At 41.2% G+C, this 26,813-nt stretch overlaps 1 protein-coding gene across 3 annotated transcripts in view; it reads left to right on the top strand.

Moving 5' to 3' along the window:
* The first annotated feature begins 333 nt into the window (after positions 1-333).
* The window catches only part of Dis3l2 (DIS3 like 3'-5' exoribonuclease 2), a 357,736-nt gene continuing 331,256 nt past the window's right edge, over positions 334-26,813 (top strand). For 2 of the 3 annotated variants that reach the window (XM_029476858.2, XM_021163217.2), the window contains exon 1: positions 334-395. The gene's annotated coding sequence lies outside the window, so the exon portion shown is untranslated. Of the gene's footprint in view, positions 396-730; positions 1,312-26,813 lie in introns of those variants that run through there. The other variant, XM_029476861.2, reaches the window with a different exon arrangement.

Below are 26,813 nucleotides of genomic sequence, written 5' to 3' on the forward strand. Positions count from 1 at the left end.
GTGAAGGAGTGATGGGCCAATGCGTGGATGAATAAAGACTTGGTAACAAGGAAGGTGCTGGCGTTGGTGCTGAGAGCATCCAAAAGTCAGGTGGAACCTGCAATGTGACAACGGCTGGGTGGTGGGTTTAGGATCCAGATAGCGCGAGAGGGACCCCAGGCAGAAAGGCTGCTGTCGCTAAGGCGGGAGCCGCCCACGCGGGATGAGCCTCGCACCGCCCCTCATTCAATCCCGTGGTCCTGCAGCGACCACCGCCTCCACCGCCCACTAACCTCGCGCTTCGCTCTTGGCTCAACCCGGCCACCGTCGCTCTCGGAATGCTCGCTCGTGACCCGGAAGCGCATTCTCCCTAGCAACTGCGGGTCTGCGGCGGCGCCGGCCTCCGGGGAGCGACGGTGAGGCTCCTGCCCCCTCCCCCTGCGCACGCCCGGGCCGTCCGGCCTGGCCTTCCCTCCGCGCCGCGCTCCGCGGCCCGGACCGTGCGTCCTAGCCTCACGGGGCGCCCGACCCCGGCGCCTCTGGTCGCCTTCCGCCGGCCCCGACCCGGCCTCAGGCTCCTCACGCCCCGCGGGCCCTAACTTTTTGTAGTGCAGTTCAGTGCGAGAGGAGGGAGACGGGACTGGAGTCGGTGTCTGGGAAGCCGCGACTTCCCGAGGCTTGGGGCACCTGGGGACGTGTTCTCTCGTGGGTCCTGATGGAGGCTGACAGGCTTGCGGCGCCTCGGGAGTGATGAGCAGCAGCGCTTGCTGATCACCCGAGCTTTCCAAAGTGATATAGACTTTATCCGGCGTCTGTACGCTTTGAACCGAGCATTTATTTCCCGGGGAGTTAGCTTTGCAGTTAGGAATGAGTTGTGGACAGTATATTGTATCTTAGCTGTTGTGGCTTCCAGTTTTATACAGAAGGGACGTCCTGGGACCTGACTAATCTTGGGAAAGATTTCAAGTAAAATTTACTCCGTTAAATAGGGCCAGGTGTAAATATATCTCCGATTTACACTTCAAAAGATAACAGTGGCACCGAAAACCTCTTTTGAGTTTGGACAAGTGACACCAAGAAGATCTTAGACATTGCTGTTCTTAATAGAATGATGGCGTGAAAACAGAGCTGTGAACACTTTGCAGAATTATTTAGGAATAAAATTCAGGAGCTTTTTGAGATTCATCATTGAAAATGGTATCATTTAGTTTCAGTACTAAGCACCTGTAGTGTTAATGCACTTGAAATAAGTTTTAAAAGACATACGAGGTTGTACACATTCCACCATTGGGAAAACAAGAAGATGACATATGATTAAATACAATCTATGTGGTAGGTATTCAGTGCTGTGTAGTAGGTTAGGGGATGGGACTTTCAGGAACATAGTTGATTTGCCTCTAAAGGATAGATAAACTATGTATTGGAGGGAAATGAGTGAACGAAATAATTTTGTAAATAATATTCTTTAGGGCTTGGGAAACATTTTCACGTGGTTTAGTTCTTATTTAAAAAATTAAAGTCACTCTGATCCTGATCCATTTCTTTAAGAACACACCATGTTCTTACCCGTTCTAGGTCTTTTGCTTCTGCAGTCAGTCTTACTTTTATGTGAAACACAACAGTTTAAGTAGAGTTACAGTTTAATACGTGAAACTTAAGAGTCTTGTGGAAATTTTGCTCTTTGACTGATATTCTTTATTTTTGAGTGTTTAATGTGTAGCAGGCACTGTGTCAGGAGACAGCAAAAACAATGGTTACTCAGCAACCAATTACTATGTTTTATCTATGGTATGACCCCCCCCCCCCCCACCCTGTGTGTGTGTGTTTGTGTATGTGTGTGTGTGTGTGTAGCTTATCAGTCTTTGATGCTCTGCTTGACTTAAGCTGTAGGAAGACCTTAGCAGTCCTTCAGCAGGTGCTGTGCTTGGCTGTGGAGTTAAGAATGAATTCAGATGTGACTTCTGTCTTTAGCAGACAATATAGCTGCAGTTGTGATGTGTTAAGGGAAGTCACAAATGCAGCATATGAATGGAGATATTCAGGATGCATAGGAAAGGAAGTGCTCCAGTCTTACTGAAGATAGCAGGGCAGAGACCCTGTGCTGGCAGGGTGACTAGGGAGGACCAGGGACAGAAGGTACAGCTTTAGAGAGGGAGCTAGGCCCACGTGGAACAATCTGGTAGGACAGAGGGCTGGAGCAGTGGCGTGGGGCCAGATTCTGCTGGACCCTGTAGGCAAGCTGAATTTTTCTTTGTGCTTTGAATAAAGAGAAGCCTCTATGGAAGGTTCTACTTAGGGACTTAGGCTGTGTGTTGGGTTGGGATGACATAGTATGTTTGTGTCTGAATAGCATGCTTTGTGTTTCTACCACTGGTTAGCCTTTGTATTGTTTTCTCATTCCTTGTTCTTCAACTTGTTCCCTATATTTTGTAAATTTTAACTAAAAAACACTAAATTTATATCTATTTGTGTGTGTGTGTGTAGGCTTGTGGGGGTCTCTCCTGCTACCAGGTGGGTCTCTGGGGATTGAACGCAGGTGGTCAGGCTTTGTGACAAATGCATTTTTTCCTGAGCCATCTCATTGCCTCTCATGCTTTATTATAGTTTGAGAAGTCTCCATATCCCACTTGCAAGATGTACTCATTTTTCTTTTATTTGGGAAAAAAAAGAATTGGGACTGAAGAGATGGCTCAACTCTTAAGGGCTAGACTCCTAACCAAAAATATAAAAGAGGCCATTATGGCTAGTTGATTAGAAGTAATTTTAATCAGTACTACTGCTTGGAAACCAGTTTTTGTGTCTTTTTTTCTTTTTAACTGTTTTTTCAAAGTTGTAGTAAGCCACATAATATAAAACCTACTGTCAGGCTGGGAATTAGCTTAGTTGGTGAAGTGTTTGCAGCACACGAAGGCCTGAGATCCATATCCCAAGCAGCCATGTAAAATGCACACCTGGTGTCATGTGCTTGTAATAGCTGTGCTCAAGAGACAGAAGGATCCTTGTGTTCTGTTGTGATCTATGAACCTCAGGTCCCAATGAGAGACTAGCTTAGTACAAAAGAAAACCAAGCAAAACAAAGCAACCCCCGAGCCCTCCCAAATGAAAACCAAGGCAGACAGCTTCTGAGGGTAACCTAAGGTTGACTTGCTGGTTTCCAGGTGCATGCGTCCATCCACAGACACCTAATCATTTACAAGTGTTTAGTTCAGTGGGGGTAACTTTTCAATGAAGCGTAGCATAGGTCTAGAGCAATCCTCTCTCTTCTCACCTGCTCTTGGCAACCATCATTCTGCTGTCTGTTGTCATAATTTTGGCCCCTTTGTTTAAGTGAGTGGACTTGTGCATTGCTCCTACCATTCCTGTCTTCCATCACTCAGCTCAAAGCCGTCAACTAATCTCTGGGCTTCATTCACACAGTTGGGGCAAAATAGTTTATGTTTTTTAAAATCTTCTATTTGGTTTACCAGTAATGAATTTGGAAGCCCTGATGAATTAGGAAACAGTCCCTTTCCTTCAGTTTTCTGTTATACTTTGTATGCAGTTGGTATTTTTTTTTTCCTTACCTGTTATCAGTATTTATTAGTGTTTCTATCTGGTTTGGAGTGCCCTTGTGGGAAGGTTGTTTTTGTTGGACTAAATTCTGGATTCTTTAATGGAAAGTATTTATGATAGCTGTTTCTTTTTGAATGAGCTTTGGTTGTGCCTCTTACTGACCTTATCAATCATCTGTGTTGTTGAGGTTACTTGTATACTTGTGTTCTTGGTCACCTTATTCTATGTGTTGTCAACTGCAGGGCACTTTCTATTATATGTAAGCATCTTTACAAAACAGAATCAGATTGCTTCTCAGCCTTTTGGCTAAGATCCAGTGTAAAACATAGAATCAGTTATCCCCCCCCCTTTTCATGTAAGTATAGGTGGATGTGTGTGTATTTGTGGACACGTGTTTGGATGAGGCCTGTGGTTGGTGTGGGGAGTCATCCTCTATAGATTTTCTGCCTTATTGTTGAGGTGGGATCTCTCATTGAAATCCAGAGATCATTGATGTGACTAGTCTTGCAGTCTGGCTTATTCTGGGCATCTCTTGTGTCTTCCTTCATGACTTGAAATACAGGCAAGCTGCCATACTCACCCAGTGTTTATATAGGTTCTTGGGATCTGGACCCATGTCCCCAGGCTTGCTTGTAAGGCAAGGGTTTTAACCACTGAACCATCTCTTCAGCCTTAATCAGATGTATATATGTATGTATGTATGTTACACAGAGAAACCCTGACTCAACACCTCCACCTCTGCCAAAAAGCCAAATCTCTTTATGGTTACACATGCATTGAATTAATTTTCTCTTCATTCCTCTGCTTATCTCATAATTGCATCTATTATGATTTTATTTCTGCTTTAAGGACTTCCTTTAAAGTTTCTATTAATGGGGGCTTGTTGGTGATTGTTTTAGCCTTTGAATGTCTTAAAAAGGCACTTTATTTGCTTTAGAAAAACATTTGTTAAGTAATGAATTTTAGATTTGTTTCTCCCATCAATCACTTAAAAGATGTTGATTTATTATTTTCTATCTCACTTGTTTCTGATAAGAGAGAAAGCAGCCAAGATCCTTTTGTTTCCTGGTACATACTATGTGTTTTTGTTTTGTTTTGTTTTTTGTTTATTTTTGTGGCTGCTTTAAAGATATCCTCTTTAATAAACTGGTTTAACCAAATTGATTGTGGAATGTATTAGTGTAGTTTTCTTTACATTCCTTGTATTTGGTATCATTGAACTTCTTGAATTTTGATTTTGTAATTTTTTTTATCAAATTTGTAAAGTATTTATCATTTTCCCCAGTATTTTTCTTTCCTGTTCCTCTCCCTTGTAGATTTTGATTAAACATATTAAATAAATATAATTAAATATATTATGTTGCATGGTTCTGCAGCTCACAGATGCTCTGTTAATTTCCTTCTTTGGATTCATGTTTTTGCCCATTGCTGTATCTTTGAGTTCACTAGTCTTTTCCTTGTTCAGTATCTAATCTGTTACTAGTTCAGTTATCCTGTTATTCTATGGCATGCTATTAAAGATATGTTCACCATATCTTTAATCTCAGACACGTATGTGTGTGCATGTGCCCACATGCCATAGCATGTTTGTAGAGCTCAGAGGACAACTTTGTGGGATCAGTTCTCTTTCTATCTTTACATGGTTCCTGGGGTGAAGTTCAAGTTGTTAGGCTGATGTGGCTGGTAACAGCCTGTTGCCATCTCATAGACCCAGGCGCCATAGTGTTTAATCTCTAGGGGCCTTACTTGGATCTTCTGAATATTTTTCTGTCTTTTCTTAATATATTCAATTTTACCTCTAGCTCTTTAAGAATATGGTGTAGCCCTAATAGCTGCAGCTTTCACGTCCTTTGTTGTTTGTTGTTCTGAGGCACTTCTACCCCTAGTGTCTTTCTTTACATTTCCTCTTCTGAACCCACACCCCTATCAATTCAATAAAGAACACCCAGTAGGTGATGACCTCCTTATTTTGTATATTCAGGAGCTGAAACTTAAGAAACTTGGGAGTTTGTTTTAGTTAAGGTCAGATAGCTAATGGTTCAAATTTAAATTTAGTTTTTTTCTAACCATATAACTTGATTCAAGCAAGACAGACAAATATAGAACTAAAACAGGAGATGAATAGGGAAGATTACCATTACAGAGCATAGCATGCGGGACCGTGCTGTTCATAACAGATTTCCAAAGACACAGGAAGCATTTGGGATGAGCTTTGGAAGATTGGAATCTTGCAGGCCTCTAATGTGAGGGAAGCGTCTGTGGGTATGTAGTGTATGGGTGGGCAGGAGGGGCAAAGGGACTGGGTATTGCTCTGCATGGGCTTGGCACACTAGGCACGTGTTTGGCTGAATTGGGTGTGAAAGCAGATAACAAAAGAGTTGGATTGAATTGCAGAAGTGGTTTTTTTTTTTTTTTTTTTTTTTTTTTTGGGTCTCGCTTTAAAACAGCCTTTTGTATGTCTTTAGCTACTGTATGAGTCTGGTCCAGGGCAGACATCTTTTAAAATCTGCCTTCATTACTTAGTACAATCTTGCACATAATTAATTCGCGGTTATTGATTGATTGATAGAGTGTTTTCTTACGTTACTTAGTTACTTTATTAGAGCTTGTGATTGAATTGTTTATTGTATGAGAAGTCTTAAATCTTGAGTTCATAAAATTCCTTCCAAAGAAGTCAGCATACCTTATGCTGATTCATTTATTGATTATCTTAGCAGTTAATTTACTATCCCCAAGAGTATCCCACTATCTTGGATACAGCTTCAACTGTAGAGTCATTGGGTAGCTGTTTTGTTTTTGTTTTTCAAGACAGGGTTTCTCTATGTAGCCTTGGCTGTCCTGGAATTTACTCTGTAGACCAGGCTGGCCTTGAACTCAGAGATCTGTCTGCCTCTGCCTCCCGAGCACTGGGATTAAAGGTATGCACCACCACTGCCAAGTTCTATTTTTTCATTAACAATTAACAAAATTTATGTGTGTGATTGTTTTCCATATATATATATATATATATATATATATATATATATATATATATATATATATATATGTACCATGTGTGTGCAGTGCTCTTAAGAATCCTAGCTACAGATAGTTGTGAGCCACCATATAGCTGCTGGAAATTAAAAGCAGATCTGGAAGAGCAGACAGTTCTTGAAAAACAAGACAAACAATTGAAATTACACTTTAACTTTAGTGAGAATGCTACTAAATTGTACCATAAGCACGGTTTTTACTGTTTTTGATAGATATGCATTTAAGAGATTTATTTATCATTTTTATTATATATATATGTGTGTGTGTTTGCCTGAGTGTTTATCTGTGCAGCAGGTGTGTACAGTGCCTGTGGAGGCTTAAAGGGTGTCAGATCCTCTGTAACTGGAGTTATAGGTAGTTGTGAGCCACCATATGGGTCCTGGGAGTTGAACCAAGGTCCTTCAGAAGAGCAGCCAGTGCTCTTTGTTGCAGAGCCATATGTTCTTCTCCCCCATCAGGTCTTTGGAGGCTTGAGGTCTTCCACTGTCCTTTATGATCCTTCCATCTCTGCCACCCCAGTGGGGTTAAAGTGCATGCATCTGGACCCAACCTTTTTTTGTTCCTCACATGGGTCTTAGGGATTGGAACTCAGGTCCTCATGCTTACACGACAGATACTTTACTGATAGAATATCTTCCCAGACCCAAGTTTTTCATCTTCTGTGCATTGGAATAGTTTTAACACAGCAAACTGGATATTTGACATTGCATGTGTTTAAGATAGACTATGTATTCAATACTATTTTAGTCTTTTGATATTAAATCTGTTGCTTTTCTTCCTGGTCACTATCAGGTTTGGTGGGAAGTAGGGGAGTAGCTTGAGGATGGAAATCATTTCCTTCACTTGTATAGCTGGTCATTGTTTATAATCATGAATTAAGAAATCCTTTATCTGTTGAGGCATAACCTTTAGCACACATAAAAAGTCTGCATTTGTCTCTTTACTGTGTGTGTAAGCATCGTGACCATTGGTGAGGTTATTTGAAAACTAATTTAAAAGTAGTTGTTATTCTATTTAGACTTTGATCTGTTTTTAATAATGAGGCCCTGCTATGTACTTTTTTTTTCTATTTATTTAGACTTTCTTGTCTTTTTTGGAAAAGTTGTTGAAAGAGAGGTTTTCACTAGATTTTCTGAACCTGGTTATGGTAATAAATTAATTTGCTGGTCTAGTGGAATACAATATAACAAAGTATAATTGTCTGTCAGCTTCTTTTCCATTTTAGATTAGTGTGTGTGTGCGCATGGTACAAAAGAGCACTTGTGCTTGTGTTTATGTATGTTCACCATGTGCGTGCTTTGTGTCCATAGAGGTCAAAGAGGGTGATGGGTCCTCTAGACCTGGCATTATAGATGGTTGTGAGCTAGTTTGTGGGTGCTGGGAACTAAACTCAGGTCCTCTTTAAGAGCAACAAGTGTTCTTAGCTGCTGAGCCACCTCTCCAGCCTTTTGTTTCTGTAGCTCCAAGAGCCTAGAAGATTGTGCTGATGTTTAGGTACCTTATATGGAACACTGTATTTTCATGTGACCTGTGAATATCCTTTTGAAATCACTTCTAGGTTAGTTATAGTATCTCTTGTATTATTTAGGGAATAATGACAAGGAAAAAGTGTATGCATATTCAGCATTTTTTTCTTGGTTCTTTTTATCTGTATTGGTTAAATCCACCAAGGTCAAACTTTTGGATTTGGAGAGTCCAGTGTACCACTGAATGGCTTACACAACAGAAATGTATTGCTCAAAAGTCTGGAAGCCAGAAGCCTGACATCCAGGTGTTGGCAGAATTGATTCATGAAGGCTGTGAAGAAACTGTTCCATCTAGCCCTCTCCCAGCTTCAGGAGGTTGCTGGCAATCTCAGGCATTCTTTGGCTTTTAGACACACCATTTTGATGTTTGCCTTAATCTTCATGTGATGTTATCTCTGCAAGTGTGTCTGTGTTCAAAATTTTCCTTTTTATAAAGACAACAGTCATTTGGTATGCCCCCACTCTTATATGATGTCATTTTAACTAATTATTTCTTCAGAAACCAAATAAAGTTACGTGCTGAGAAGCTTCAGGGTTAGGACTTCAGCTGTTACTGTAACACAGTATCTGAGATGATTAACCTATTTTGCCTTATAGTTTTGGAGATCCAGTCTGTGATGAACTATATAGCTCTGTTGCTTTGGGCCTGTGGTGAGGTCACATGGTGATGGGAGTACGTGGCAAACTAAATTGCATATGCCATGACCAGAGAGCAAAGGAAAGAAGCAGAAAGAGGCTAGGATTCCATTACCCCCTTCCAGGGCTCATCACCAGTGACATAAGACCCTTTCCTAGGCCATTTCCTAATGACACAAGGCTCCTTGGGAGACATTCAACTGTACAGTCCTAGCACTCTCCTTGTTCCTGCAGACAGGGTAGCTCCTGGTGGGTCTAGGTGGTAGTGGTTTAGAAGCTCTATAGTTTGAAACTGGGGCTAATGTGAGAGACTCATGATGAGGAATGGTTGGCGTAAATGTGGTTCTGCTATGCACTGATTTTCATTGACTGAGAACCTGAAATTTGTCAGAGAGAGAAGTCTCACAAAGACAGATGTTTCTGAGGTCCGAGGAAGAATGCCCTGTTAAGAGTCTCAAGAGTTGATGAAATGGAGTCTAAGCTCCTAGAAAAGAGTAGAGATTCAGAGTTAAGGAAGAAACCATAGATCTTCACTTCTGAGAACTGGCTTAAGCTTGTTCAAAGTACAATTGTCCTCAGTATCCATGGGGTCGATATGTAACGATTCAATAACAGCAGATCAAAGTCATTACATTCACATTTGCACTGGAGCAGGTGTGGGCTCTTACTCTGTCATCAATACACAATTTGCACAGAATTTACATTGAATATAAAGATAACTCTCTCACATGCAAGTATGTGTGTGTTTAAATATATTTCTCTTTGTGCGCATGTGCATGCATGTACACTTATATGCATGTTTGTGTGGTGGCTGGAGAACGACCTCTGGTATCATACACAGGGAGGCCACCGATCTCCTTTGAGATAGTCTCTTATAGGCCTGGAACTCACCAACTAGGCTAGTCTGGCAGTTCAGTGAGTGTCAAGGATGGATCCTGTGTTTGTGTCTCCCATGATGGGATTACAAGTGCCAGGTAGTATGCCTGCTTTTGTTCCTTGGGTTCTGGGGTTGAGCTCAATTGCTTGTGCTTGTAGGATAAGTGCTTTACTGATTGAACCACCTCTTCCCCTGTCAAAGATAGTTTAAGGGGCATAGACACAGATACAGTCCCATTTAATATAAAGGACTTGGTCATTTTTGGATTTTGGTACCACAAGGGTCTTGGAACCAGTGTTCCAAGGAACACTATGTTTGAGGCCTTGAGAGACTGGGAACCATTTTGAATCTCTTTTAGAATCTTTAACTTCTTTTTTTTTTTTTTTTTTTTTTTGGTTTTTCGAGAACTTCAAAGTAAAGAAGAAGTAGCGACCCCAAACTGGCACTCACTGAAGAGTGAGGATGTGCTTCTGTAGAGATTACTGTTTTCTAGAGATAGGTATTAATCTCCAGCGGAAACCGCATGTGAGCTGTGCAAGGAGAGACAGAAAATACAGATGGAGTTCTTTGTAGAGTTTTTTTTTATTAGATATTTTCTTTATTTACATTTCAAATGTTATCTTTCCTAGTCTCCCCTCTGAAGACCCCTATCCCTTCCCCCTCTCCCCCTGCTCGCCAACCCTTCCACTCCCCCTTCCTGGTCCAGGCAGTCCCCTATATTGGGGCATAGAACCTTCACAGGACCAAGGGGCTCTCCTCCCATTGACGACCGACTAGGCCATCCTCTGCTACATATGCAGCTAGAGCCATGAGTCCCACTATGTGTTTTCTTTGGTTGGTGGTTTAGTCCCAGGGAGCTCTTGGGGTACTGGTTAGTTCATATTGTTGTTCCTCCTAGGGGGCTGAAAATCCTTTCAGCTCCTTGGGTACTTCTCTAGGTCCTTCATTGGGGACAACCTCTGGTATCTGTGCTCTGCCCAATGGATGGCTGTGAACATCCACTTCTGTATTTGTCAGGCACTGGCAGAGCCTCTCAGGAGACAGCTTTATCAGGGGCAACCTGATAAAGCAAACTCTTGTTGGTACCCACAATAGTGTCTGTGTTTGGTGGTTGTTTATGGGATGGATCAGTAGGTGGGGCAGTCTCTGGATGGTCATTCCTTCAGTCTCTGCTTTATACTTTGTCTCTGAAACTCCTGCCATGGGTATTTTGTTCTCCCTTCTAAGAATGGTCGAAGTATCCACACTTAGGTATTCCTTCTTCTTGAGTTTCATGTCTAATTGACCACTAAAAGGTTTTGAATTAATTTCTAGAGTTTCATTACAAGCATTCCCTCTGGGCTATAAGTAAAACACTTTTTATATATTGTATCTGATACCACTGAACAACTGCAATGCTTTTTCTAGTAATTGTATTAGATTTTCTAGGTAGATTCCATGTATAACTGATCATTCTGAAATGCTGTTTATATCAACTTTTATGTAGCAATGGCTAGCTTCTTCAGAATGGTATTGAATAACAAGTACCATATCCATTGGTAGCCTTTTCCTGTTCTTAAGCTAATTGTAATGCCATTAGTGCTTTCATTGTTTATTATACTTTTTGTTTCTAGTTTTTAAAACCTTTTTTTGGCTTTATGAGACAGGATCTCTCTGTGTAACCCTGGCTGTCCTGGAACTCAGGCCAGACCTCGAACTCATGGAGATCCCTCTGCTTCTGCCTCCCAAGTGCTGGGATTAAAGGCATATGCCACCACATCTGGCTACTTTTTTTCTTCTTAAACTTTCTCTTTGAGTTAAACACATAGTTTGAGATATTTATTGATTCACACACAGTTGTAAGAAATGAGAGAGAGCGAGAGAGCGAGAGCGAGCACCCAACTGCCCTTCACTCAGTTCTTTCTAGAGTAACTGTAGTATATTATTGTAACCAGGGCATCTCAGCCACTGTCTCTCTGTATTGCCACGTGTAGGTGCTTTGTATTGGTGTTTTTCCAGTTTCACATGTACTCACTAGCGATCGTGTGAGCTGTATATTTGTGGGTTTGTATGATCACCACCACAGTAGAGCTGTAGAAGAGTCTGTCACAGAGGTCCTTCATATTACCCTTTCATAGCTTCAGTCATGTCTGCCCCTGTCCAGCCTGGGTACCACTCAGCTCTTCTCTGCAGTTTAGTCATTTCAGGGGGACTGCATAATGGAGTCACATAGTACATCACTTGTGAGATTTCTTTCTCCTGGTATCATTCCCTTAAGCTTTGTTCTGGTTGTTGTGTGTATTGTTTGTACCTTTTTTTATTGCCAAGTAGGATTCTGCAGCATGCCTGATCGTTCTGTGGAAAGATTGTTCTGCTTTTTTGGCTGTTTGGATAAAGCTGCTGTGAGCATTCATGTGCAAACATAAATGTTCCTTTCTCTAGCATAAATGCTCAAAGTGCACATTGCATTTAGATTCTCCTGTGGTTAACATTTATTCTGTCTCTGATCTGTCTACCTTTCTTTATGCATGCATGTAATACAGTTTTCTCCCTTAAATGCATGTGAGTAAATTGCATAAGCCATTACCTCCAAATATTTCAGTGAGTGTTTGTGGTAATAAAGACATTTTCTTACATGTGCACAAACATTATTAGTTTAATTTAACTTGGATATTACTTCTGTCAGGTCCACTGTCTCCTCATCAACTGGTACTAAGGTCCCCTTTAGTATTTTGTTTCTTTTTTCCTGTGTAGTATATTATCTTAAGGATAACCAGTACAGCTTACTAATCAGTACATTTTATTTTTACTGGCTTAGATGGGTAATGGAACCAAGGCAAAGAAAGGTGAGGTGCTTTGTTCAAGTCACAGCTTCTAGGAGGTAAGAGTCTAGATTCAACGCTGGTGTTTGACTCTCAAGGTCTCCTAACCACTGACTGTGTGGTCTTCCATTAACTATTTATCTCATAGCAGCAATGTTTGGCCTTCCAGAAACTAATGTTTTAATTTCCTTATGTTGTTGGCATAAACAAGCATTACTTTTTTTTTTTTTTTGGTTTGAGAGTATTCCAATCATCTTGTGATGATTACATATTTTCTCTCTTTCACACACTGAGTCTATTTTGCACCTGATTAGTGTCTACTACAGGAAGTAGTGAGTATTTGAAATGAAGCTTTGGGCATTTGGGAGTTGAGGAGACCATACTCCCTCCCCTTTAAGTTTATTTATTCTCTTTAGACCCCAATTGCTGCCCCTTATTCCTATTCCCCCCACAGTCCTGTCCTTCATCTCTCCTCCCCTTCTCCTCTTAGAGGGTGGAGGCCCCCCACTGGGTATCCCCCGACCCTGACACATCAAGTGGGCTATGCCCACCCTTTCCCACTGATGGCAAACAAGGCTTACCAGCTAGAAGAACATACTCTACAGACAGGTAACAGCTTTAGGGATAGCCCCTGCTCTGGTTGTTCTAGACCTGCATGAAGACTGAGCTGCACATCTGCTATCTATGAGCGGGGAGGCCTAGGTCCAGCCCACGCATGCTCTTTAGTTAGTGGTAGCCCCCAAGGGTCCAGGTTAGTTAACTTGTTGGTCTTCCTGTGGAGTTCCTATCTCTTTTGGAGCCTTCAGTTCTTCCCCCAACTCTTCCATATGAGTCCTTAAGCTCTATCCAATGTTTGGCTGTGGATCTCTGCATTCACCTGAATCAGTTGCAGGGTTGAACCTCTCAGAGAACAGTTATGCTAAGTTCCTGTCTGCAAGTATAAGAAAGTATCATTAATGGTGTCAGGGATGGTGCTTGCCCATGGATGGATTTCTAGTTGGACTAGTTATTGATTGGCCATTCCCTTAGTCTCTCCATCCCATGTCCCTGTATTTCTTATAGACAGGATAAATTTGGGGTTGAAAGTTTTGTGGGTGGGTTGGTGTCCCTATTCATCCACTGGGATTCCTGCCTAGCTACAGGAGGTGGCCTCGAGTCTCAGCTCAGGTCACCCCTATTGATTCCTGGGAGCCTTATTTATCCCCAGTCTCTGGCATGCCCAGAGATGCTCCCCAGCCTCCCTTCTCCACCAGTTGCCCATTTCCATTCATTCTCCTGGCCCTCTGGCCATCCTTCCTGTCTCTCCTCACATCTGATCCTGAATCCTCCCTATCCCCCTTCCCCTTTCCCTCCCCGTTTCCTCCACCACCCAGTTCCCTCCCTCTGTCTGCCTCCTACAACTATTTTATTCCCTCTTCTAAGTGAGATTCAAGCATCCTCACTTGGAACTCCCTTCTTGTTTAGCTTGTTTGGGTCTTGTGGATGCCTGGTCTCTGCACTTTAGGTCAGTTAAGGATTATTTCTTTCAGGATGTCCTTGAGTGCTCTGCTCAGTCTTGACTTTCTTAAAAGAAGAGTTTCCTGTCCCTGGAGGACGGCGGTTTTGTAATGTTTATCTTTTCCAGACTTCTTTGGAGGCTGTCCTCTTCTGCAGTACCATCAATTGCATGTGTGTAGGTTTGCCAAGCTTGTAGTTGTGGGAACTGTTATCTCTAGGTTTCTTCATATCTGCTTTAGTGGTCTATGTGCCAAGGCTCTGTATGATTTCAGCTTTTATATTTAACATACATCCAGAGTCAGCAAGATCTTACTGATGTAGCTTCTTCAGTGACAAGGTGAATGCTTGCAACCTGAAGATTTAATGTGCTCACCTGAGTTTCTGAGCTTTGGAACTGGCCTGTGCTCTGACGCCTGCTCACACTATTTGCATAAGCACTGACTTGCTTCCCTGGGTTACCAAACTATGGTTTATTCTGTCTCCCTAGACATAGTGGTCCTAGGTAGGTCATAGCTGTACTTCAGTAGTTTTGGGGTTGTTTCAGTTATTTGCTTGCATTTATTTATTTGGATTTTACTGTTTTTCTGCATGTACCTAACATTGTTAAGTACTAAATTTGTGGGATGGTTCTTATGAATAATGATGTTACCAATGAGTTGACTTGGGTTATTTCTGTCTCTGGTTGGAAATTGAATGTAGACAAAGGGTGACTGTTTTAGTCTTGGTGGTTCTGGGCTCTTGAGTGCTAATAACCTATGGGCTAGGTTAACAGGCTTATCATTCTAAATCCTGAAGAATAGAGGTCTATGGCTCCTAGCTCTAGAGGTCAGAAACTTGCAGTCCTAGATGCTCAGGTTGGGGCTTTACTGTCCTGAGCATTGACTGTTAGGAGTCCTGTACTCTGACCAGGAAACCACAGTTTATTACAGTGGCTAGGTGTTGGTAGTAAGCAGCAGCAATGCAGCAGGTGACCAGTGTTACAGTTCTTGAACCCTGAGAGTCTGGACCCATGGCTTCTAGAGACTCTTAGTCCTTAGGGCTTGGCAGTTTCCTGAGTTGTTCTAATTCTCATTTTTGTTTCTTTACAACCTTCTGTCTCTCACAGTTTTGGGTTTCTGCTTCCTCTCACCCTCTAATACCATCATCTCCTGTGATCTCAGGGACCCAGCTCCCTGCAGCACTTTTGTCCTCACTAGCTTTCTGCAAGTCGCCTGTTTCTGCAGATAACACCATTTCCTCTTTGTCCTGTCGGTTTAGTGCCATGTTTTTACTATAAAGTCACAAGTGGGCAAGAAAAGACCAGTGGAAGGAGCCTTCTCTAAAGGTGTCTCTTGGTTGATTACCAAGTAAGCAGTACAGTCTGGTTATAGAGTTGGGAGGGCATATGTGTAGCTAAATGAAGGATTACATTTGCACTAATCATTGTATAGTGTCCAGTTCCAGTGAGCATAGGCCCTGAGGACGGACAGGCTTTGCATGTTTACTTACTTCTTGCTGAGTTACTGAGGAGTAACTTGAATGAGAATAGCTTCAAGGTTATCTAAAGGTTACTGAATCTTGCCTTGACTGGATTGATGCCTTCCAAGGTTGGTGCAGGCTGTCGGGGGCAGTTGTGAGGGGAGCAAGGCCTCCTGGAGCCAGAGTTGTGGCTTTCACTGCAGTGTTCCTGGCAGCTGGTGCATTCTCAGAGTGATAAAGTGTCTGAGGTAGCTGGCTTGTCTTGAGGTCAGTTGTCAGAGAGGAGGCTGCCAAGCTGATGGTTCCCTACTGCAAGCTTCCAGGCACAAGTGCACCCTATCCACTTCTGTTCCAAGCCTTGAATGGGCCACTCACAGAAGTTTCAGTGGTTTGCTCATTGACAGGAAAAAAAAAAGGGCATTTATAATAGACTTAAAACTCAACACAAAACTGGGGTTCTTGAAGCATTTAGCAGTCCTCGAAGGCAGTTAGCAGGCTTAACAGTGCCCAGTCCCTGTCCCAGGGCCCTACACTTTAGTCCCTTTGATCTCAGTAGTAGTTTTTATATGGGAAATGTAGAAAACTGCAAACCTTAGGGTCACCGTCTTCCAAATAACATTGAAAAGTGCAATTGTAGACATTTTCTTCACAGGAATAGGGGCTAGAATTAGGGTTGTGTTTACTGGGCCTCTCAAATCCTTCATTACAAGGTAAACAGACCAGATCTGGAGCTGGCAGGTTGGCTTCTGGGCCATTGAGCTGCCCACATCTCACTGTATGTTTGATTTTAATACCTCAGGCCTTTTAATGCTTAGAATTTTGTGTTCTGAAATCCTCTATATTTCTTGAAATATATATATATATATTTTCCTCTGACTTTGGGTATTTAAAGGTACATATTTGCGACTTTTATGTCTTCTTCTAGGAGTGCTACCTAAGACATGATACAGATCTTATGTTGTAGGCCAGAATGTGGCTAACATACATAGGTAGTAAATTCCAGATGTTTGTAGTGGCAGATCTGAGATCTATATATTGTTATAGCAACACTTTACCAAGGACAAAGTAATGATATAACTGACCAACTTTTGTTAAATTATTAATTCACAGAAGCCAGCTTGATAGTAATATCATGCGTAAAATTTAAAGAATGTTTTGACAAACACTGACATTTTATTTGAAATGATAGGAAACTAGGGAAAACTAGTTTCAATTCTTGTAATGTTTTAGTCATTTCGTTCAGCAGATTGTAGGTTATGAAAGTCACATATTTTTCCAAATTGCCATGGTAAAATTGGCCATGTAGGCAGGCTTTGCAGTTCTGTTTATATCTTATTACTTTTTAGATGATGGCAGTGATTACTATTGAAATGATGTGTATGGCTGGTAGATGAGTTAGTTTTCAGCCCTCATTAAGTAACTGCTTTTCTAACACACTATAGAATTTGGATTGTTCCTATGTTAGTCTTGTCTCATACAATTTATGTACATAAAGGTCTTTAATAGTTTTTAATGCACTCGTGTGTGTGTGTGTGTGTGTGTGTGTGTGTGTGTGCATAAGATGGAGAACCATCTCATGTGTCATCCTAGGGCATAGGGTTGTCTGGAGTTTACCAGTTAGTCTAACCAGTGGCTGACCAGTGAGCCTCTGGGATCCTCCTGTCTCAGCCTCCTTATCATTGGGATTATCAATGTGCTTCACTATGCCTGCCATTGTTATATGCTTTTTGGGGATTGAACTCAGGTCTCTGTGCTTACAGAACAAGTACTTTACTGATGAAACCACCTTCCCCGAGCTGAATAGCTGTAGTTGTCCCTGAATTGATTGCTAAGTAGGATATTTTGATATCATGTCTGGGCATGGTGGAATAGCCTATCATTCAAGCTACTCAGGAGTCTGCAGCCAGAGAATTGCAGTTCAAGGCCAGCCATGGTGGGCAACTTAGGGACACTCTGTATTGGAGACACTTTGTAAAACAAACAAAATAATGGAAGGAAAAAAGGGATTGGTAATATAGCTCAGTAGTAGAGTGCTTGTCAGACAGGCATGAGGCCTTGAGTTAAATAGTGCCACAAAGACAGACAAACAGACAGACAGACAAAGAATTTTGACTTTGTAGCCCATAATTGAGAGTTTTAAAAAGGAGATTAAAGAGTTTTCTTACTAGTTTAATGTAATTTAATATGTGTGTGCTTGTTTACGGATAGATGAAAGATATTAGGTATTAGTTGGTAGTTGTTGAACTTGAGGGCGAACATGTAGATAACCATCAAAATATTTCCTACCCTCCCCCTTCTTTTTTTGGCACTCACTTTGTAGACATGATATAGACCTTATGTCTCTCTCACTTTGTAGCCTTGGCTGTTCTGGATCTCACTATGTAGCCCAGGCTGCCAGACTCACAGCAGTTTTCCTTAATCAGCCTCTCAAGTGCTGTGATTGTAAGCATGAGCACCATGTCTGGCACGAATATGTTTCTATTTAAATCCTATTGTTTTTATATACGTGTGGTATCTTTGTTAGGGTTTCTACTTCTATGATAAAAACATCATGACCAAAAACAACTCGAGGAGGAAAGGGTTTATTTCGCTTACATTTCCTGTAGGTGTAAGGATTGCCACAGTTCTGGAAATTCTGGCTTTTCTCAGGAAGAATGACATGATCAGTAGGTGACTATTTTGTGTTCTGATTCCGTACTCTTTGGGTTTTAACCTTGCCTTAGATATGTTAGCTCTCTGTAATAGAATCTAGGACCTCTCCAGTGTAGATAAAACGCTTAAAGGTTTTGTTTCTAACTTCTCAAACAAGACAAATAAAAGACAGAGCTAGGCTGGGGAAGTAGAATAAGAGAAAGAAGAGGCATTGCTAGCTGTAGCATATAGTCAACAAGCAGTTTTTAAAATTTCTTTGAAAAATTCACCCATAGAACTAGATCAGTTTATTGGCCCCCTATTATAGATCCTCAAAAGTCAATATTGGGATACATTTACCTTACATATCTTTTAAGTTTATCTTCCATTTGCTGACATACTACAAAAATCCCTTACATCATTACCCCCCTCCTTCTCATTCTGTAATGTGAATCTTTTCTTTTCTTTTCTCTTCTCTTCTCTTCTCTTCTCTTCTCTTCTCTTCTCTTCTCTTCTTTCTTTCTTTTTTTTTTTTTTTTTTTTTTTTTTTGGTTTTTTGAGACAGGGTTTCTCTGTATAGCCCTGGCTGTCCTGGAACTCACTTTGTAGACCAGGCTGGCCTCGAACTCAGAAATCTGCCTGCCTCTGCCTCCTGAGTGCTGGGATTAAAGTGTGTGCCACCACGCCCGGCTGTGAATATTTTCATATGTATACAATGCTGTTGCTGTATCTAATACAAAGTTGGTTATTTTTTGCTGCTATCCACTATCGGAAGGGTATTTATGAGTTTTTAAAGTTTTTTTTGAACATGTAGGTAGTGTTCCTCCTTTGGTCTTGTGCTTTGTGCCTAGAAAGCTATGCAGTGAGACATTCACATAGTGGACTTAGCTCTATATAGCTTTCTTAAAAAAGGTGTTTCCTAATCACCACAGATAAAGGTAGTGTCCTCTTTGCCCACCGCATTCACTGCCACGTGTTAGGGCCTCATCAGTCTACACTGTAAGTACCATGACAACAGGGATGTGATTGGCAATGCTTATTGCTCTCTGTGTAGGGTCTGAAGAAGGCATAGCTTGTATCAATAAATGTCAATAAACTCAACATTAATAATAAATGGTTCCAATTTATTACTTAATATTTTGTAACTATTATTTTCTGATTTTTATCCTGAAGCCTTGCTTTTCTCAAGATCTCCAGTGAACAGCTGTGTTAGCAGAAAGTACTGGGTCGTTGTCCCTTTCAGGACATTTAATCTTTTAAATCCTCAAAATATTTTGTAAAATATAAATTAGTAAGGTCACTTCTGACCTATTTAAGAGGCTGTGTTTCACTGACATTACTCTCATTTGAGATTACTTTTATTTGTGCTTACAGCTAATAAATCTGTTTTGGTTTATGTGAAGCAGGATAGAATGATTTCGTAGCCCACATATCCTTTAGTTGATTATCTGAATAGTTTTAATTAGTGCATCATACATTCTACGCTGAGGTTCTTAAAACTGTTATATTAGCATTTGTTGGGCATATTGTTTATCATGAGAAAAATGTAAATCACTAAAGCAGATATGACTCTAAAGATGGGTTATTTTAAAAAACTGTCACATAGGGGCAGAAGGTGTGGCCCAGTAGTAAAGAGTACCTGCTGCACTTCCAGAGAACCTTGGCTCAATTCCTAGTACCCATATTGCAGCTCACAACTGCAGGGAGACGGACACCCTCTTCTGTATCTGTAGGCACCAGGCATGCAGGCAGTATACAGTCATACATGAAGGCAAAGCACCTACACATAAAGTAAAAAATGTTGAATTACAAGGGCATAGTGTGCAGTGGTCCTAGGTTTGCTGTTCAGCACTGGAAGGAAGGAAGGAAGGAAGGAAGGAAGGAAGGAAGGAAGGAAGGAAGGAAGGACTTAAGATTAGGGACTGGTGAGATGGCTCAGTGGCTTTCTGCTAAGCCTGATGACCAGAGTTCAATCACTGTGACCAATATGGAAGAAGGAGAGAACTGACTCCTGTAAATTGTCCTTTGACTTCCACACACATGTTGTAATGCAAGTGTAGACACATACATACCACACACACACACATACACACACAGAGACACACACAGATACACACAGACACACACACACACATGCATGTGTGCACTAAGCTGGGGGGAGAATGGTACATAGAAGACAATTCACTAAAGTGTTTTCTTATCATCAGTGGGCCTGAGTTAGATTCCCCAGAGCATATGTAAGCAAAATGGGATTTTGGGGTGGGTTCCTTATAATTCCAGTGCTGGGGAGTTATTTCCCAGGGGTTCCCTAGCTAGGCAGCTTAGGAAACTTGGTAAGTTCTAGGCCATGAGAATAAACCCTTGTCTCCAAAAAAGTTGAGCAGATCTCCTGAGGAAAGATATCTGAATTTCATGCATGCATTCACACACAAACAGGTTTGAACACACTCAAGAATGGTACCAAGAATTACTCTGGATTTTTTTTAATTTAATTTTTAATTTATTTTTTACACTCCATATTCCATTCCCCACCCCCACCCCCTCCCCCACCCACCCTCCGACTGCTCCACATCCCACACCTCCTCCCCACCCACCCTGTCTCCACATGGATGCCCCCATCCATCACCCCACCTGACTTCTCAACTCCTTGGGGCCTCCAGTCTCTTGAGGGTTAGGTGCATCATCTCTGAATGAACACAGACCCGGAAGTCCTCTACTGTATGTGTGTTGGGGCCTCGTATCATCTGGCACATGCTGTCTTGTTTAGGTGGTCCAATGTTTGAGAGATCTCTGGGGTCCAGGTTAATTGAGACAGCTGGGCCTCCTATAGGCTGGCCCTTTTCCTCAGCTTCTTTCAGCCTTCCCTAATTCAACAACAGTGGTCAGCTGCTTCTGTCCATTGGTTGGTTGCAAATATCTGTATCTGACTCTTTCAGCTGCTTGTTGGGTCTTTCAGAGGGCAGTCATGATCCCTTTTTGTGAGCACTCCATAGCCTCAGTAATAGTGTCAGGCCTTGGGACTTCCCCTTGAGCTGGATCCCACTTTGGGCCCTTCGCTGGACCTTCTTTTCCTCAGGCTCCTCTCCATTTCCATCCCTGTAATTCTTTCAGACAGGAACAATTATGGGTCAGAGATGTGATTGTAGGATGACAACTGAGGAATCTCGAATGGCTGAGAAATACCTAAAGAAATGTTCAAAGTCTTTAGTGATCAGAGAAATGCAAATCAAAACGACCCTGAGATTCCACCTTACACCAATCAGAATGGCTAAGATCAAAACCTCAGGTGACATCACATGTTGGAGAGGATGTGGAGAAAGAGGAACACTCCTTCATTGCTGGTGGGATTGCAAACTGGTACAACCACTCTGGAAATCAATCTGGAGATTCCTCAGAAAATTGGAAATAGATCTACCTGAAGACCCAGCTATACCACTCTTGGGAATACACCCAAAGATGCCCTACCATGTCAAGGGGCATGTGTTCCACTATGTTCATAGTGGCCTTATTTGTGATAGCCAGAAGATGGAAACAACCTAGATGTCCCATGACAGAAGAATGGATACAGAAAATGTGGTTCATTTACACAATGGAATACTACTCAGCTATTAAGAATGAGGACATCCAGAGTTTTTCGGGCAAATGGATGGAACTAGAAAATATCATCCTGAGTGAGGTAACTCAGACCCAAAAGGACATGCATGGTATGTATTCACCAATAAGTGGATATTAGCCAAAAAACAAACAAAAACAACAAAAAACCCATACAGAATACCCAAGATACAGTCCACAAAACTCAAAAAGCTCAACTCTGGACTTTTTTTAATATCACATTTCCCAATGCTAATTTCACATTTTCCCACATTCTCTTTGATATCCCTCTGTCTCACCTCTCCTTTATATTAGCTGCTTGAGAGTCAATAACAGAAACTCAAAGCCATTGAATTTTAAAAAAAAAATAATCATTGTATAATTAACCAAAATCAGGAAATGAGGACTGCAATCAGTCCATATATATATATATATATGTATATATATATATGTATATGTATATATATATGTGTATATATATATGTATATGTATATATACACATATGTATATATCTATCTATCTCCATGTATAATCTATAATTCTTATAGTCTTCTATTCATGTTCATGATAGCATTGAATTTACTGTGTAATTGAGGCCTGAAACTTGAAGCAAGCAATCCTCCTGCCTCAGCCTCTTGAGAATTAAAACAATTTTGAAAATCATTAACAATTATTTTGTAGTAAGTCTGTCCATTTGAATTCTATGGGTCTTCAAAAGTGGCGTTTCCCAGTGCGTCAGCTCAGGGGCAGCTGCTGTTGGCTTTGACCATTTGCTTGAAGTGTGTCTGCCAAAGTTCTGCATAGCCTAAATCTGACTTTCTTTCTTTGACCTATCCAATATCCCAAGGTACTTTGAGACCGTTTAGTTTTCCATTACTCCTTTGTCTTTCACCATCGTTGTTAGCACTGACTGAGAGCATGAGTTGTTAGGATTGTCCATGGTAAGTGTTCAGTTCTCATTCCTCCCCGCATTTGTTAATTGGGTTCTGCTGTAAGGAAGGTCTTGCCCCTTTTATTATTTAGTTTTTTTTTTTTTTTTGCCAGCACAAACTCATGGATTTTTATTTTATTTAATGAATTATCTATTATCACTTAAGTATTTTGGTACTTACAATATCATGTATTTGGCCAGTGGGAACCTTTACATCTGGCTTCTGCGAACTTTTGATATGCCCCATCATTTTTTGAGAATTTTATTTTTCTAGGCTAGTTCTTTGCAAACACTTTCTGTAAGTGATCAGATAGCAAATATTTTTGGCTTTGTGGACTGTGAAGGCTTTGTTGCAGCTACTTAACGTTGCCTGTGTGTCAGGAAAACAGCCACAAATAGTTTATAAAACAGTGAGTGGTCTGTGTTCCAATAAAAGTTTATTCACAAAGTAAATAGACCATAGTTTGCTAAAACATTTTGTTGTTGTTGTTTCATTGAGACAAGGTCTTGTTATACAGTTTAAGTGGTTCTCAAAACTCATGGGCCTCCTAATCTCATCCTCCCTACTGATGGGATTTATTGCAAGTGTGGCCTGTCATGCCTATCCTTGCAAGTCCTTCTTCTGGGATCCAATTTGTGTGTGCTTTTCTTCCTTCCTTTGTTTATTTTTCCTTATTCATATTAATTAATTAATTAAACAGGGCATCATATATCCTCTTTGTGTCTATTATTATTATTATTATCTCACTTCACATCCTAATTGCTGCCCTCACTTCCTCTCCCCCCTCACACAGTCCCTCCTTCTCTCCCCCTCCCCTTCTCTTCTGAGAGGGTAGAGGCTCCCTGGGTATTCACCCACTCTGGAACATCAAGTCTCTGCAGGGCTAGGTGCATCCTCCCCCACTGAGGCCAGACAAGGCAGCCCAGTTATAGGAATGTATTCCACAGACAGGCAACAGCTTTAAGGATACTCCCTTTCCCCACTCCAGTTATTGGGGGATCCATATGAATCCTGAGCTGCATATCTGCTACATATGTGTGTGGGGTAGGGGTTGCTTGGTCTAGCCAGTGTATGTTTTTTGGTTGGTGATTCAGTCTCTGAGAGCCTCCAAGGGTCCAGATTTGTTGATTCTGTTGGTATTTCTGTGGCGTTCCTATCCCCTTCAGGGCCTTCAATCCTCCCTCTAACTCTTTCATAAGTGTCCCAGAGCTCCAGCCAATGTATGGTTGTGGGTCTCTGTATCTGTTTCAATTAGCTGCTGAGTGGAGCCTCTCAGGCTCCACTAGGTTGTGCTAGGCTCCTGTCTACAAGCATAACAGAGGATCATTAATAGTGTCAGGAATTGGTGCTTGCCTATGGGATGGGTCTCAAATTGGGCTTGTTATTGATTGACCATCCCCTGAGTCTCTGCTCTATTTCCTGTCTTCCCTGAATTTCTTATAGACAGGATAAATTTTGGGTTGAAAGTTCCTCTTCAGGTCCATATCCCCATTGTTGTGAGTCTCAGCTAAGGTCACCCCTATTGATTCCTGGGAATCTTCCCTATCCCAGGTCTCTGGCACATCCCTGAGATGCCTCCTACTCCCCCACACTGGCAGCTGAGATTTCCATTCTCATGGCATTTGGTCATCTCTCCTGTCTCTCCCTACACCTGATCCTGAAAACCCTCTCCCTATTCCCTTCCCTCTCCACTCTCTCACCCAGTTTCCTTCCTTCATCTAACTTCTATGACTATTTTATTCCCCCTTCTAAGTGGGATTCAAGCATCCTCACTTGAGCCTTCCTTCTTGTTTAGCTTCTTTGGGTCTGTGGAGTGTAGTGTGTGTATCCTGTACTTCTTGGCTAATATCCACTTATAAGTGAGTACATACTATGCATGTCCTTATGTGTCTGGGTTACCTCACTTAGGATGATATTCTCAAGTACCATCCATTTGCCTGCAAAATTCATGATTTTCTTATTTTAATAGCTGAATAGTATTCCATTATGTAGATGTACCACATTTTCTTTATCCATTCTTCAGTTAAGGTACATCTAGATTGTTTCCAGTTTCTGGCAATTACAATAAAGCTGCTACGAACAAAGTTGAGCAAGGGTCCCTGTAGTAGAGTGGGGCATCTTTTGGGTCTATGCCCAGGAGTAGTACAGCTGGGTCTTGAGGTAGAACTATTCTCAGTTTCCTGGGAAAGTGCCAAATTGATTTCCAGTGGTTGTACAAGTTTGCACTCCCACCAGCAATGGAGGAGTGTCCCCTTTGCTCCACATCCTCTCCAGCATGTACTATTACTTGAGTTTTTCCATCTTAGTCATTCTGACTGGTGTAAGATGGAATCTCTTGGTATTTTGATTTGCATTTCCCTGATGACTAAGGACTTTGAACATTTCTTTTCTTTTCTTTTCTTTCTTTCTTTTTTCTTTTTTTTTTTTTTTTTTTTTTTTGGTTTTTCGAGACAGGGTTTCTCTGTATAGCCCTGGCTGTCCTGGAACTCACTTTGTAGACCAGGCTGGCCTCGAACTCAGGAATCCACCTGCCTCTGCCTCCCGAGTGCTGGGATTAAAGGTGTGCACCACCATGCCCGGCTCAACCGGGTGAACATTTCTTTAAGTGCTTCTTGGCAATTTGAAATTTCTTTGTTGAGAATTCTCTGTTTAGCTCTGTACCCCATTTTAAACTAAGTTATTTGGGTTGTTGGTGTCTAACTTCTTGAATTCTTTATATATTTTGGATATTAGCCTCTGTCAGATGTAGGGTTAGTGAAGATGTTTCCCCAAACTGTCGGCTGCTGTTTTGTTCTGTTACAGTATCCTTTGCCTTACAGAGTTTTTTTAGTTTCATTAGGTCTGATTTATTAATTGTTGATACCAGTGCCTAAGCCATTGGTGTTCTGTTCGGTAAGTTGTCTCCTATACCAATGTATTCAAGGCTATTCCTCTCTTTCTCTATTAGATTTAGTGTATCCAGTTGTATGTTGAGGTCTTTGATCCACTTGGACTTGAGTTTTGTGCAGGGTGATAAATATGGATCCATTTGAGTTCTTCTACATGCAGACATCCAGTTAGACTTGCACTTTTTTTTTTTTTTGTTGTTGTTGAAGATGCTTTTTTTGATCCATTGTATGGTTTGGCTTCTTTGTAAAAACTCAAGTATCCATAGGTGTGTGGGTTTATTCAGGGTCTTTGATTCAATTCTATTGATCCATCATGCAGGTTTACTATTTCTCTGTAGTACAGCTTGAAATCCGGGATGATGATACCTCCAGGAGTTCTTTTATTGTACAGGATTGTTTTAGCTAAGCTGTTTTTTTTTTTCCCCATATGAAGTAGAGAATTGTTCTTTCAAGGTCTCTAAAGAATTATGTTGGAATTTTGATGGGGATTGCATTGAATCACTAGAGTGCTTTTAGTAAGATCCACATTTTTACTATGTTATAATCCTACCTATCTATGAGTATGAGAGCTCTTTCCATCTTCTGATATCTTCCTCAGTTTCTTTCTTCAGAGACTTGAAGTTCTTTTTATATAGATCTTATACTTGCTTGGTTAGTGTTACACCAAGATAGTTTATATTATATTAAGATAGTGGCTATTAGGAAAGGTGTTGATTCCCTGATTTCTTTCTCAGACTGTTTATTATTTCTGTAAAGGAGGGCTGCTGATTTTTTGAGTTGATTTTGTATCCAGCAACTCTGTTGAAGGTGTTTATCAGCTGTAGGAGTTCTCTGGTAGAATTTTTATTTTATTTATTTAATTAAATTTTTAAATCATTCATTTTCATTTATATCTCAAATAATATTCCACTTCCTGGTTACCTCTCCACCAACCCCCCCATCCCTTTGCCTGTATGAGGGTGCTCTCCTGCCCACCCACTTTCTCCTGCCCCACCGTTCCAGTATCCCCCTACTTTGGGGCATCAAACCTCCCCAGGACCAAGGGCTTTCTGTTCCATTGCTATCAGGCAAGTCCATCCTCTACTACATATGTATCTGGAGCCACCAGGGAAATGTGAGGCTCCCAGAATCCAGTGGGAATGACTTTAGCCAAAGTGTACAGAGAAAGGGGAGATAGAACCTGTAGAAACCACCTCCAGTAGATAGGCATAGTTTCCGGTTGAGGGATGGGGCCACCCACCCATCTCAAAGTTTTTAACTCTGATCGAATTTTTGAGGTCACTTTTTTTTTTTTGGATTTATTTATTTATTTTATGTAAGTACACTATAGCTGTCTTTAGAGACACCAGAAGAGGGCATCAGATCTCATTACAGATGGTTGTAAGCTGGGAATTGAACTCAGGACCTTCGC

Source organism: Mus caroli, unplaced genomic scaffold (genome assembly GCF_978045245.1).
Source record: "Mus caroli unplaced genomic scaffold, Mus_caroli_1 scaffold_1, whole genome shotgun sequence".
NCBI lineage: Eukaryota > Metazoa > Chordata > Mammalia > Rodentia > Muridae > Mus > Mus caroli.